The following is a 13,639-nucleotide window of genomic DNA, read 5'->3' as shown; positions in this document are numbered from 1 at the left end:
CCAACCCCCTGTCATGGGCAGGGACACCTTTCACCAGACCAGGTTGCTCAATATATGATTATTTATCCCTCTGATGCTTCTGTGTGTCCCCATTTACTCTTGCAAACAGGTATTTGTAGGTGTTGATTTGCATGTGCAAACCCTGAGCTTTGCCTGTGTAAGATATGAAAGCAAATTCCTTCTGGGATGCCTTTTTATTTTTTTTATTATTTTTTTTTTATTTTTTTTTTTTGAGAAGAATTGAAAATTCATATCTAGTGTTTGGTTGTTTTTATTGGTTTTTCTTTAATAAAAATCTCATTCAGCATAAAAAGGACGACATCAATGGGTTTCTTATCACTGCTTTGCATCATGGTAATACCAGAGCCAACAGTAAATTGTGTGGGTATTATAACAGAACAAAGGAAATTAGGCAGGGATTTTATTTGAGAAGATCTGGAATTTGCTTGTCAAGTCATGCAATATGTGCTTTGCTTTATTGGCTGGTGTGAGACCAGCTGAACAGTTGCTGGAGTTTGCACAGGGATTCTTTTCTTTCCCCCTTTATTGGTTTACTTTGGCACATTATTTGAGACATGCCAGAAAAATAGTAAGATATCAAGAAAAAGTGATGCATTAATGCAGGGAATTATTCCAGCTTGGAATGTTGCCTTTGCATCACCTGAAGTGGTCACTTGCTGAAAGCCCAACCCTGTTTTTCAGCCTTCCAAGCAATAAAAGGCCCATCAGTGCTGTTGGATTTTGGAACAGAGTAGGTACCTGGGAGGGAGCTGCTAAAATAGTGACACAGCCTGGGGCTGGCAGTGGATAACAAGGGAAATAAAGCTCTGCCTGCTGGGCTGGATCTGCTCCTCACACCCTCTGGGACTTCTGGGCTGGCTGTGCCAGGGCCAGCAGAAAGGCCTAAATGTTAAGCTGGTTCTTAAATTTCCAGCAACAAGACTGGGTTCATTAGCACCCCCATCAAATGGCTTTCAGTTGCTATCACTCTGACTTGTATTTGAATTGATGACCTTGAGATAAAAGGCTTTTTATTCTATTACCCATCTCCTGAGCCATCAAGCCTTTAATACCCCGTGCAAAATCGGTTTTCAGATGGTATTTCTTTTATATAATATTGTCATTTGTTATTAAGGGTGTCTGATTTTGGGTGCTACCAGCTATAATTGTGCATAATACTACTTTTGTTATTCCTATTATTTCAAATTTATCTGCTATATTACTACACACTTGTAGACACAGAGAAAATAGATTGGTAATAAAGTGTAATCCAGCTTTATATAAATGAGTTAATAAAATCACACAAAAATACAAAGTTAAAATAAATTCAGCAGCAGCAAAGCTCACGTGTTACTTCAGCAAATTGAAATACAAAATTCTGCTTTGATGCTGAAATAAGCTTTACTACAAAATACTACCAAATGCTCAGTAAATTAAGGAAAAATGAGTAAGAATATGTAATTCAAATGTCACAATGAAGGAATTATATTACACACCACCTCCTGAATGGCTTTTTCCTGAAGAGAATATGGAGTAGACCATGTGAAGAAATCAATATGTACAGGAGTGTTGGAAGTGTAACAAGGGAGCTTTTCCTATTTGGTTTTATTTGACTGTATTTCTTAGGAAAAGATGAAACTGGGAGCACTGGGATAAAGAGGTGCCTTTAGGGACAGATTCTTTGAAAATTCTCAAATATGGACAACTAATTGCACATATTTGACCTGCCTTGCCAGTATTTAATATGAATTGGAAAAAAAAAAAGATAATATGAAACTGTGCTGTGCTGGGACAGCCCCAGTCAGATGTGCAAAATTAAATGATTCTTTTTCAGAGGAGATAATGTTTCTGTATGATGTTATTTCTAAAAATAATAAGTGTCAGAATGCAAATCTGGCACAAGATCCTAAGGGGTCAACCAGCTCAGCCCACTGGACCCCACTTCACATCCTGCCTCAGGAGATGGGGTTGTGTCAAGGTCATTTTAGATGCTTCCAGCAGTAGGTCACAGCAGCCTTCTTGGAGATAATGTATTGAAATGATTAACTATCTGTATAGCTCAGAAAGCTTTTCATACTATCTGTCCTTAATTTTCCTCTCAGTGAATTAAGGCAGCCACTGATTGTGTTCACAAAGTACAACTGAGCGTGGCTTTCTTAATTAAACCCTGTAATGTGTTGGGATATTGCTGCCACCTCTCATTTTCAGCCCTCTCTCTTTACAGAGGGAGCAGATATCCTTCTTTCTAGGTCATGTTTTCTAAATCTCATATGAATAATTACCTCCTGTGTCGTGTGGTTAACATCTGTTAATATTTCCCCAAACACCACTTGTCTCTGGCAGCAGAGCTGTGCTGACTCACGTTTAGGTTTTATCCTTCCCAACCTCTCTGTCCTCACTGTACTGCTGCCCATCCAAAAACACGTTTTAAATCTTGCTCTTGATTATTTCCAAAATAGGTAGGACTTTGCATACCTTTTTATTAATTTAACTTCATGATTTCAGATTTTTTTTCAAATAATTTGGGATGGCAGTGCTGTCACTGAGTGCTGGTGGATCCTCCACACTGCCTGTGACCTGAGCCACTCATGAAAATATGGGATCAAGTCAAACACCTGATATGCTGATGTGCTCCCTCAATGTGGAAGTGAACTATTGAAAACTGTTCTTTGAGTGTGTTTTTTTGTCAGTCTAAACTCAGAAGTTGGTAAATCTGCCTTGTTGTGAGAGAGGAATATGTTTGTTCACAATGTATCACATCTGATTGCCTCCTATGATAGGGTAATTATTCTGATTTAAAACTCAAGAAGACTGGGTTCACATGGTTAGTTTTCCACAAACTCATCTTGGCAGTTTCTTCTCACTTTATATTCCTGTGAGTGCTTACAATTTCATTGTTTTATCATTTGTCCCTGTGATCTGAAACTAGACTATGTAGGCTTCCTTTTTCCCCTTCCTAAAAATAGCTGTTCTGTTTGACCATCTCTTACCCTCTGGGACCTCAGCCATTCCCAGACAGTGCTAAAAACTAATTACTGATAGTTTAAAGAGAACTTCAGCAGATACCTGAAGTATTTCAGACAGAATTTAATCCTCAATGACTTATTCAGCTGTATCTTACCCACATAGGCTTAAGCTCCCTGCTCAACTTGTGGTCCGAGCTCCTGCTTCAAATGAATTATTGTTAACCAGACAGCATTATTCTTGTTTTTATAAGTGCACTGCAGTCGTGGTTATGTTCTCCCATTGCATTTCCTTCCCTTTTTTGCTCTCCTGGTGTCTGATCCTTGTGCTGTGGGACTGTCCTGCTCCAGCAGCAGGTCCTGGTCGGTCCCTCTGAGGTTGAGCATGTCCAGTCTGACAGCAGTAGGGCTGAGAGGGAGGAGGAGGAGTTGGTGTTTTGGCAGCTGGAGCTTCCAACACATGGGGGTTTGAGGGGTGGGAAGGGTTCAGCTGGGAATGCCTCCTAAGCTGGTGTGCACTGGGATTTTGAGAGGCTTATGGCCCAATAGCTCTGCAGTGGTTTCTCATGGCAATGGCAAAGGTCGTGTCCCCAAGACAGGTGGAATCCATGCTGAATTTGGAGGGGAAGGCACACACAGTCCTTCCAGGAAAAGGGCTAAGAATTTGTATTATGGGCATGAGAAACTAGTATATTTTTGCTAGTCTTCACCTTGGGAAAATGTAGGACAATTTTAGTTGAAATGAGTTGAAAGAATCTGTCCTAAAATCCCAAAGTGAGAGACTGTTCAGTCTTTAAAAAAAAACCCCAAACCAACAAAACAAAAAATATAGAAGTGTGTTGTGGGAGGGGAAAGTCCTCAGATGTAGATTCCACACCCCTGGAAATGTATTAAAGAGGCATGGTAAACCATTATAAGTTCCTCTTGAAAAATTACAGCCTACTTTTTCTTATGTTTTAGTAGTTTAATCCCTTTATAAATCCTGCCTCTGTAGACTTGAACATTTATGCATTTCATTCTGCTATGAGCAATATTCCCCTTTTCTGCAATGCCACCTTCCAGTCAGACAGTCACCTTCTGTGACAGATTTAATAAGAAAGTGCCTTCAGTCCTGTACTTTGGAATAAAGAAATAATTTAAAAGCAAAACCAACACAGGTCCCTTCAGGAAATGGAAAGATGAATTCACTTTCTGAAAGCACCTGGGCTATTGAATTATTTTTCTAAATGCATTATTTGACAGAATAAGTAAATGCTAGAGAATATAAAGTGATTAAAAATGTAATAATTAATAGCAAAAAGGAGATAAGCAAATTTTAGGTATACAGATTTGCATCCTGTGACAACTCGGGATATTCTGTGATTCTGTGATATCAATTTCTTTTCTTATTATTTAAAATATTAAGTTAATGAAACCCATGAAGATTATCAAGCTAGAAATTGAAATTACCATTTTCTCTGAATGGTGTTTGTGGTAACTGGAAAGACTTTGGAAAGCGAAGTGATGGCACAGAGAGATGTGATTTGTGACCAAATTCACCAGCATTACCAGTGTTTTATCTTGAGGCAACTCAGTCTTCATGTGATGAGGAATCACCTTATCTCCTGACAGGCTGAGAACGGATTCTGACACCCTGATCCACCCTGGGTGGAGCGAACTGATGTTCCTCCAGAAAGGAACAAACCAGCCCCATGTCCTCCACCCGCTGCCGAGGCAGAGTTGGCCCATTCCCGTTCCTGCCCTGCATCCCAGGCCCTGGCGAGGTGCCAGCTCTCGTTAGATCAGCCCTTCATCTCCCTCCCCAAGCCACATATGCTCCGTGCAGAGCTGTCTCTCCCATCTCTGACAAGTGCTGGGGGAAGCGTTTCAGAAGTTGCCGTTTGTCTGAGGGAGCTGCTCCTCTCTCCTCTGCCGTTTTCTTGCTCGTTCCGGATGCGGGGGGTGGGCCCGGATGGATTCCTGCTTTCCATGCCACACGTGTGCGCTGGGTAGACTCACAAAATTATACCCTGGCTAACCAAATCAGCCACATGTCAGCAACAGAAGCCTTGAAAGTCGTTGCAGCTCCAGTTTCTAAAAGCTGATGTCTCGTTATGGAACGACTCACGCCCGAGTCTGACCTGACAGAGACGTGACAAATGACTTGGGGATTTTCTTTAAATGCTGCTCTGCTACAGACATGTTTCCTCCAAACCCGTCCTGTCATGCCAGATCATAAATTGTTGCAGTAGAAGTTATTCCTCTGGAGCTCTAAGATTGATCGTTGTTCAGTTGTACCGACAGGTTTTTAATCTGTTTATTTGGCTGTACCATCTTCCTTGGCTGGCTGGAAATAGGATTCCCAAGCAGGCAGATATCTCTTGGAGAGATTTCACTTTGCATATTTCCTCACTCACCACCTTTGAAAAAGTCATTTTCTTCTAAACACTCGCCTGCCAAGCTTAGCATTTCCTATCCTGCCAAAACCAAAATTGCTGATCGTGTCTGAATATGGCAAAAGAGGGAAAAGAGTTATTACCAGGTGGCCTAATGTGCCTTTTCCCCTCAGTGTAGTTGCTGTTCTGTCCTTGCACACAGGGCTAAGGGTAAGTACAGGACACTGGCTATTCAGTGCCTGGAATAATTTGCCTGGAATTTTTTATCATTAACATGCAGAAAGGGCAAAGCCAGTTGACACATGAGTTCATTACAAGGGATTTATTTCCATATATACATTTAGGAAGAGTCAGCCCTAAGTGCTGTTGCCTCATTAAATTCAAGAACTTGGATACCGTTATGGCTCTCCCGGATTTAATAGGCATGTTTGTTCCAAAGGGTTGTTTTCCTATAATCTCCTCCGTTGCATGCAGACACCTGACAGATGCTCAGTAGATTTCTGTGCCTGCTGAGGGCTGGAGCTTTGATAACTGGAGGAGAAGGGCTGAGGTGTGAGGGTGTAGGGCTGCTGCTCCAGATTTTCCCCCTGAGCCGAGTGCTTGGAAGAGGCTGCTGTGAAACCACCGGTTTTTGTTTGCTGCTCCCCGGCAGTTTGCGTTGGCCGGAGCTCCTGCGCGGCTTCTGTCGTCACTCCACAAGGTCTGGCCCTGGGAGAGGGGTGAGGAGGACACCCACTAACAAGGGGCTTGTGGTTGTATCCTCAGCGTGCCACGCTGGGAGACAAAGGGGCACTGTCTGCCCTCATAATCCTCCTTTGGGAATTAATGAACGAGTGCAGGGCACGGACGTGAGGGCTATGAAACCTCCTCGGCCGGGCAAGGGGTGCTTTCCCACTGCTGCTTAATGATTTAGTTTCAGATTTGAGGGAGCCTTTGTTGCTGTGCAAACTAGTTTTGGGGAAGGGAGAGATATTTTCAAGGGTGCTTCGTGCCTGTGTTAGAGAAATACATATTTTTTTCTTAATTCTTTCATGAAATCCTGCAGATTAATGAGGCTTTTTGATCATCTGTTGAGCTGCTGTGTCCCCACAGGGCGGTTGTTTTCATTAACCAACTTGGGTTTACGTTTCTACAATGCAGATTTATGTAAAAAAGTTAATAATAACCCCAGAGCACGAAATAACAGGGAAAGTAATTCTCTCCAGGTAATTAAAAATCAAGCCTTTCTTACCAAACAAGATACTCTATAACCTGTGAACCCAGAAGCCTGTTTTGGTTTCCTACTGCCTTGCATTCCCAATCACTGCACTGGGCAGAGCTCGGGCATGTTGTGCCTTCCCCAGCAGGCAGGAGATAATCCTGGGTTACTCCCAGCCTATGTTAGGCTCAGGCTGGCTGAGTTGCCAGTAAATAGGTAGAGATTTGCCACTCAGCTGCTCTCAAACAGGATTTGCGATGCCCTTTTTCTCAGTGGAGGCACAAGTTTGGGTTTCTTCCCTTTGAAATTTCCCTGTGTGCCAGCGATGGAGGGTTTTGGATAGATGGGACAAGTGTAAAGAGCCTAATTTCCTCAATAAGCTGTGCCAGAAAACAGTGGGGTTTTTTTCCCTTTACCAAGAAAAAAAAAAAAGTTCTCATGAAACCAGTCCTTTTCAACATTCTAACATTTATCCCCCAAATCAAGATGCACAGTTTTGGCCAAACCCCTGCTCATTACACGGGATTTTGGTTTCTCTCTGAAGGGCTTCTTGAATTTTTATATGCAAGGTTGGTGGGTGAATTCCTGGGAAGTGGGGGATGTATTCAGGGTCCCCCAACACTCCTGGGGTGCTGCTGTCCTGTGCCCAGGGCTGGTGGGTGAGGATGGGACAGCCCCCATGGTGGGGGGCAATGCACCTTCCCTGGAAGAAGCTGGAGGAGGTTGGGGGTTGTTTTTACATGTAGAGTTTAGATAGCAGACTATTTTTCAGTAAAACTCTGAAAGCCCAGCCTGGCACTGAATAAATGATCATTTCACCCTGGTGTTCTCAAGATGATAATTTTTAACCCAGCATTTTGGGAAACAGTGGCTTTACTAAAGATTTCCATGTTTCAGCCTTGTCAAGGCACTTGTGGAACACTAAACCAGTGATATTCAGAAAACACTTGCAAACCTTTTTGCTTGTTACTTGATTTGCAATGAAAAACAGCTCTTGATGCCACTCATTATTAAATTTTGGCTTTAACCAGAGGGCTTGAACACAAACATTTGTCTCCCTCAGAACTGCTAATGCTTTTGACATATTTTTTGAAGTTCCCATCACGAGCTGGAGCCTTTGGCCTCCTGGGGGTTGCTGGCAGTGTCCTGACCTGAAACTTGATTTTTAATTCTTGTAGCAAGTATTAAAGATCAGTGAGAAAAGGTTGCTTGGTATCAGGATTAACTTGAGCTTCGGTTTCTCTTCACGCTGTTTTCTGTTCAAAGTCATTCTCACACTTGCAAGACAAGTGACCTGTCATTGAGTGTTGGGGCTGATGGAAAAGTGCCCCACTGGATCCCACAGGAGTTAATAGGTCCAGATGCTGGTGATGGGAGGATGCTTGTGCCATGAGGCATCAAATGAATGTGGTGCCATCATTTGGTGAGAAATACATCAAGAAAAGGATCATGTGTTAAAGGAATTGATTTTAATAGGGATTTTTTTTTTCTATGTGTGTGAAAGGGTAAGAAAGTGTTTTACTGTAGAGTGGTAGAACTGAGATTTTCAGTTATAAAGTATGTAATTAATACCACTGATTTGTCTCCTTAATGTGATTTAAGTGTCCTTTACAGATCATATATATATATTTATATGTAGAAAGAATAAATATTGCATTCTGTCATTCTGTGTATTCAGGCAGTGAGCTCTGACATGCAAAGTACAAGTTAACACAGGACTAATGAGGTTTTAATCCCTGCTCCATCACTGTGTGTACATTTAGGTGTATTGTTTTGCTATCAATCTCTTCAGACTTCCAGGACTAGCCATCATAGTTCATTTCATTCACAAGTAATTGAAACATAAGGAATTAGCTTAATTAGTGATTAGAAATAGTTTAATTTTTGACTGTTTCTGTGCAGGTGGTTGTCCAGTTCTCTACTGATTTGTCCAAACTAGTGACCTGGATGCATGAGATATTATTGACTTTGTTTTACAGCAAGACATGAGAGAAGATCTCTTTTCTCCCCATTTCCCTGCATTTAGATGACTCATCACATTTCTCTGACTCAGTTGGGTGTTTTTTTTGTCTATAAGTCTGCCACTTTCACCCATCTGCAACCCATTCCTCTCTGGGAAGAGGGATAAAAATACTTGCAGGCATTATCTCAACAGAGAGGCAGCAGTTCAGTGACGCAGCAAAGGCAGGTGCACACTGACATCCACCAGGGAATTTGGAATAACCAAAAATAATTTGCTTTTTGAGAATGTCATCGAAAAGAAAAGGCTCCACATCTCATGCACTGGTAGAGGGTCTTCTGCTGAACCCTGAGATCCCCCTGAAAGGAACCTGGTCGTCTCTGTAACACAGATTTGCACCCTGAGTACATTCAGGGTGGAAAAATGAAAGTGTGGAAGTGTTTCATGTTGATCTAAGAGAAATTCTGCTAGAGTCCATCATAGCCTAGGAAATAACAGTACTTGAGGATTTTTAATTGCTTACACAGTAATTACACGGAGCTTCATGGTACTTTCAGTAATTTGGCTTTATAAAATGTGTTGATAGGCCAACTGCCCCCATTTGAAACCCTCCCAGAAAGAGCACAAAAGTAAGTGAAAATATGCTGGAAACTGCAAAAAAAAAGCCCCAACAAAACAAAAACCAACCAACCAACCAAAAAAAACCACCAAACCAAAAAACCCAAAAAAACAATAAAATTTAAAAAAAAGGGCATTAGAATGACTTGAGATTGCTCTGACAGTCAGAGACAGAAATGAGCTGAGTTTAGGAACTCATTTTAAAACTCTTTAAAGTATCATTTTCTCGGCTGTAACGAAAGATAGAGTTTTAATATTTCTTGGCCAAGTTCAGCTGACTTCTTTTGAAAGAGGAGCTCGTTGAAATAGGGCAGAAGGACAGACTCAGATATTTTAAGATCAGGCTTTGGAAGTACCACACTCAGGAAAATATAATGCTAAATGCTTTTCCCTTGATAAACGTGGTTCTGCTGCCATATGATCCACATTTCCAGCTCGGGGATGTATCACCCTGCAAATTGCAAAACTAAGTATGAAGAAATTCACCCTGAAAATGTGCCAGCAAAGTTCCTTAAAAGGCTCCCAGAAAAGATGAGTCACTGCTTAAATGGCCACTCGTTGCATCTGCAGAGCGTTTCAGGTTAAATTCCCTGCAATAGTCATGATTCCCTGGGGAATCTGCAGCCACAGCCTGTGGACCAGGTCCTGGTGAGGAGGGAGGGACATCCAGGAGAAGGACAAGGGGGCAGGAGAGGCACCAGAGCTCCCCTGAGCAGTGGGGAGGAGGAGGAGGAGGAGGAGGAGGAGGAGCACACAGGCTCCCCCGAAGAAGGTCTGTAATTTCTGAGCTGATGAAAAGCAGGTTGGGGATGTCAAATGGCTGATTGATGTGTCACCAGAGAGGGACAGATGTCCAAGACTGTCCTGCTGTTCCTGCTGAGCTGGGGTGCCTTGGTGTGTCAGACCCCTCTGGGGAGTGTTTGTGATGTGTTCATGCCTGGGCTGTATCTATGTCTGTCTCTATTTTGTACCTATATTTGTCTCTCATTTCTTGTTGGTCTCTCTGTAGAATTGTATCACAGAACCTTGTTTCTTGATATAAAATCAGGATATTTTTTCCCTATATAATCAGTATTTCCGAATTCCTGTTTTAGCCCACGGGTTTTGTGGGGGTTTTGTTGTTGTTGCTGTTGTGGTTTTTTTTTTTTTTCTTTTATGTCTCTCAACAAAACCTGCTTTCTCAGTCTCTCAGCTGTGTCTGATGTCCCCTCGTAGCTCCCCAGTGGGACAGAGCTGAAGTGACAAACCTTGAGCTGAAGCAGAGCTGAGACATCTGAGTTTATTCTCAAGTGACTGGTGCTTTTTGCTTTTCTTCACATCTAAAATAACCTTTACTGGGACAATTCCTTTTAACATTTCTGTTTCCCTGGGCCATAGAGGAATTTGATTTTTTACCAGTTGTTTGCTGGCTAAATACACCAGATTTTCCTTACAAACCGTGTTTCTGATACATTTCAGTGTTGAAGAACCTAAATCTAGGTTCTCTGTAGGAATCTTTCAGCAAACACTGATTTCCTGAGCTGAAAAGCAAATTCTCTTTAGCACTGGATAGATTTTTAAAGTATCCTACCACAAGCATTTGCAACCTTGAACATTCCCAGCTGGCATGAGCAGGAAAAGTCACCAGGACTGTGCAGGCGCTCCCGGCTAATGAGCTCCGTGTTTGGCTGCTGTGGGATGTGCCAGGTTTTGCCTGGCAGCTTTTTTTTTTTTTTTGGCTCTTTCTAAGTGGAAGCAGCTTCTTTCTGTCTTTTTAATAAATGGGGACAGCTGCACATCGAGGCAGTGCCCTTCCAGTTTTGGAAGATTTATCAAAACTCTGCTGTAGCCTCTTGCGATTCCTTGTGGAAAAGGGATCCAAACTCTGCTGAAGTCACCAGGAATCTCTTCCTAACTTTCATGTTACCTCAGTGGTAATTCTACCTTTGGCTCTATGTGGACAGTAAGTAATTGTCAATTATCTTTTCTGACAGAGGTGCTTGTAGAGACACAAGTTCCTGATTTTCATCAGGGACTGGAGGGACAGGACAAGGGGGAATGGCTTCAAATGGAGAGAGAATAGGTTTAGATGGGATATTAGGAAGAAATTGTTCCCTGTGAGGGTGGGGAGGCCCTGGCACAGGTTGCCCAGGGAAGCTGTGGCTGCCCTATCCTTGGAAGTGTCCAATGCCAGGTTGGACAGGGCTTGGAGCAACCTGGGCTGGTGGAAGCTGTCCCTGCCCATGGCAGGGGGTGGGATGGGATGGTCTTTAAGGTCCCTTCCAACCCAAACTATTCTGTAATTCTGTACCAAACTTACTAGGACTCTGTCCTAGATCACTGTCATGAATTTCAGAATACATGGACTTAAATAAGAGATACATATTTTATTTGTGTTAATGGGAAAATCTCATGTTAAAAAGTTCGTGTGAAACAGGTGGAGAGAAGGATGGAAGGATGAAGATGGAAAGTAACTCATTGCTTAATGTTGGTTGAAACTGGAGAGGACAGAAAAATTCAGCTAAAAAGAAAAGAGTGGGGTAATTTTCTCATAAGTATTAAAATGGGAATCCAGGTTGACATCCCATCCTGTAAATCCCAACTTTCTTCTTCTCCAGCATGTTCTGTGGCAGCTAGGACACACGAAGTTCTCATTTTATCAGATCTGAGGCAGAGGGACAAAATCCTTGAGCATGTTTTGGGGTGAAAATATGCTGGGAAAAATGGTCATTTCTGTCAAAGTATATTATCCATGTTGCAGTTGAGTGTCAATACATGTTACTCATGTATGAAATTGTGTGGGAGATGGTGTAAGTTTTCTTTCTATCTGTTTTTGGGTGATTGAACAGAAGAAATGTGATTTATTTTACCAAGTTTCTGTGATGGCCTTATTTGCCCCGAGCATGGGAAAGAAGGGGAATATTCTATTTGCCAGTCATAGACTCAAATTTAATTTTAAATATTGATCACTTTGCTCTGCCAAAATGTTTTGTTTCCCTGTCTGGCTCCACCCTAAATACCAGTCTGGAGCAGGTCTGTGTGTGTCCCACAGGTGTGTGTTTGCAGAGCTGAACCAGCATTTTCCTTCACGTGCTGCAGGCAGAACAGTTTTGCCTCAGGTAAATCCTTTCTCTGGGAAAACCATCAATAACCCCTCAGGGCCGGGCTCTCCAGGTGGAACAGAGATGTTTGCTGGGAAAATTGGACTAAATTTCCATGTCTGTGTCAGCTGAAAGAAAATTAGCTAGGAAAAATAGTTCTGTTCTGTAAGGCAGGGGAAAATGCTTTTGGTATAATTTTATATCTTTTTCTATGGTATTTTTGTTATCTTTTTGTATATTTCAAAATCTTTTTATAATCTCACTTATATCTTTTTCACAATTTTTTTTTGAAGAATTTTTTATCTTTCCTTTATCCTTTTTTTTTTTTTGTATCTAGTTTCTTTTTTGTTTCTTTTCTGTATCTTTTCTCTTTCGTGTGTTTGGTTTTTGTTTCGTTTGTTTCCTTTTTGCTTCTGTTTGGCTTCTTTTTCTTGTGTTTGTTTTTGTGGGGTTTTGTTTGTTTGTTTGTTTTGTCTTGTTTTGTTTTGAGGTTTGTATTTGTTTTTTGTTTGTTTTGTTTTGTTTCTTTTTTCTTTTTTTTTTCCCCCTTAAATGCAAAGTCACAGGTTTTCCTAACCTGTAAGGTACACACCTGAATTCTCAATTCCTTTACTTTTCTGGTTTGACAGCTGCATTTTTGCCACTCCATGTTATTTGGGAAGGTTTATTCTTCCTCCTCACCCCAAGCTGGAACTTTGCTCTGCTGGAGCCACGTGGGCACTTTTGGCTCTGCAGCAGCTCCAGAGCATCTCTGCCTTATAAAATTACTTTACATTTCTTTGTGGCTCCTCTTCAGGCAGGGGAATTGCACAACTTAACATGAGTAATACTAATTATTTGGGATCTGTCACTGCACGACTGCTGATGAATAATGCAGATTATTCTGCTGCTGGATGCAGTTGTTGGGGTTTTTTTGCCTTTTTCCCCTCATCACCTGCCTTGAAGTATTGTGACATTGGGTGACACAGATAAACCTGAGGTCTGTAATTAAGTTGTATTTTAATGAGCCTGGAAAATATTCAGTTTTGCACATCTTCATGGTTTAAAAGTGGTTTAATGAGTCTTCCAGCTTTCCTGTCTGCTCAATGCTCTGCTGACATTTCTCCATAGGAATAGCAGGATTCAGAAGGAAAAAACTTCAGAATGCCCCACACTGGCATATTTAGGTTTTCATGTTAATTAAGGTAATTTTGTGCATTAGATCAATGTATTTTTCCCATTTATCAGTGCAAGGCCTATTGCTAATCAAGCACCTCCAATGAGGAGAGAATTTCTGTGACTATGAATTTGACTTTTCTCATGGAATTCTCCTTGTTTTCCATGAGCATCGGTGTGATTGGGATTTTTTGCACAAGTGCTTCCAGAGAACAAGCTTTAAGCCTTCTTGTATAGGCTTTTGCAGTTGCAAAAAATGATATTTGAGGAAAGAAGTGACTGAAATCACG

General features: G+C 41.6%; 1 protein-coding gene across 8 annotated transcripts in view; it reads left to right on the top strand.

Moving 5' to 3' along the window:
* CHL1 (cell adhesion molecule L1 like) overlaps positions 1–13,639 on the top strand; it is a 134,709-nt gene that overhangs the window by 34,692 nt on the left and 86,378 nt on the right. Inside the window, exon 1 of one of the 8 annotated variants that reach the window (XM_051788626.1) lies at positions 10,926–11,056. The exons of the other annotated variants lie outside the window; for them this stretch is intronic. The gene's annotated coding sequence lies outside the window, so the exon portion shown is untranslated. Of the gene's footprint in view, positions 1–10,925; positions 11,057–13,639 lie in introns of those variants that run through there. 8 annotated transcript variants of the gene reach the window in all.

The sequence above is a fragment of the Manacus candei genome, unplaced genomic scaffold (genome assembly GCF_025592945.1).
Source record: "Manacus candei isolate 608988 ecotype Guabito, Panama unplaced genomic scaffold, ASM2559294v1 h1tg000025l, whole genome shotgun sequence".
Taxonomy (NCBI): Eukaryota; Metazoa; Chordata; class Aves; order Passeriformes; family Pipridae; genus Manacus; species Manacus candei.
Note: the sequence above shows the minus strand (reverse complement) of the source record. Positions and strands in the feature narration are given on the sequence as shown.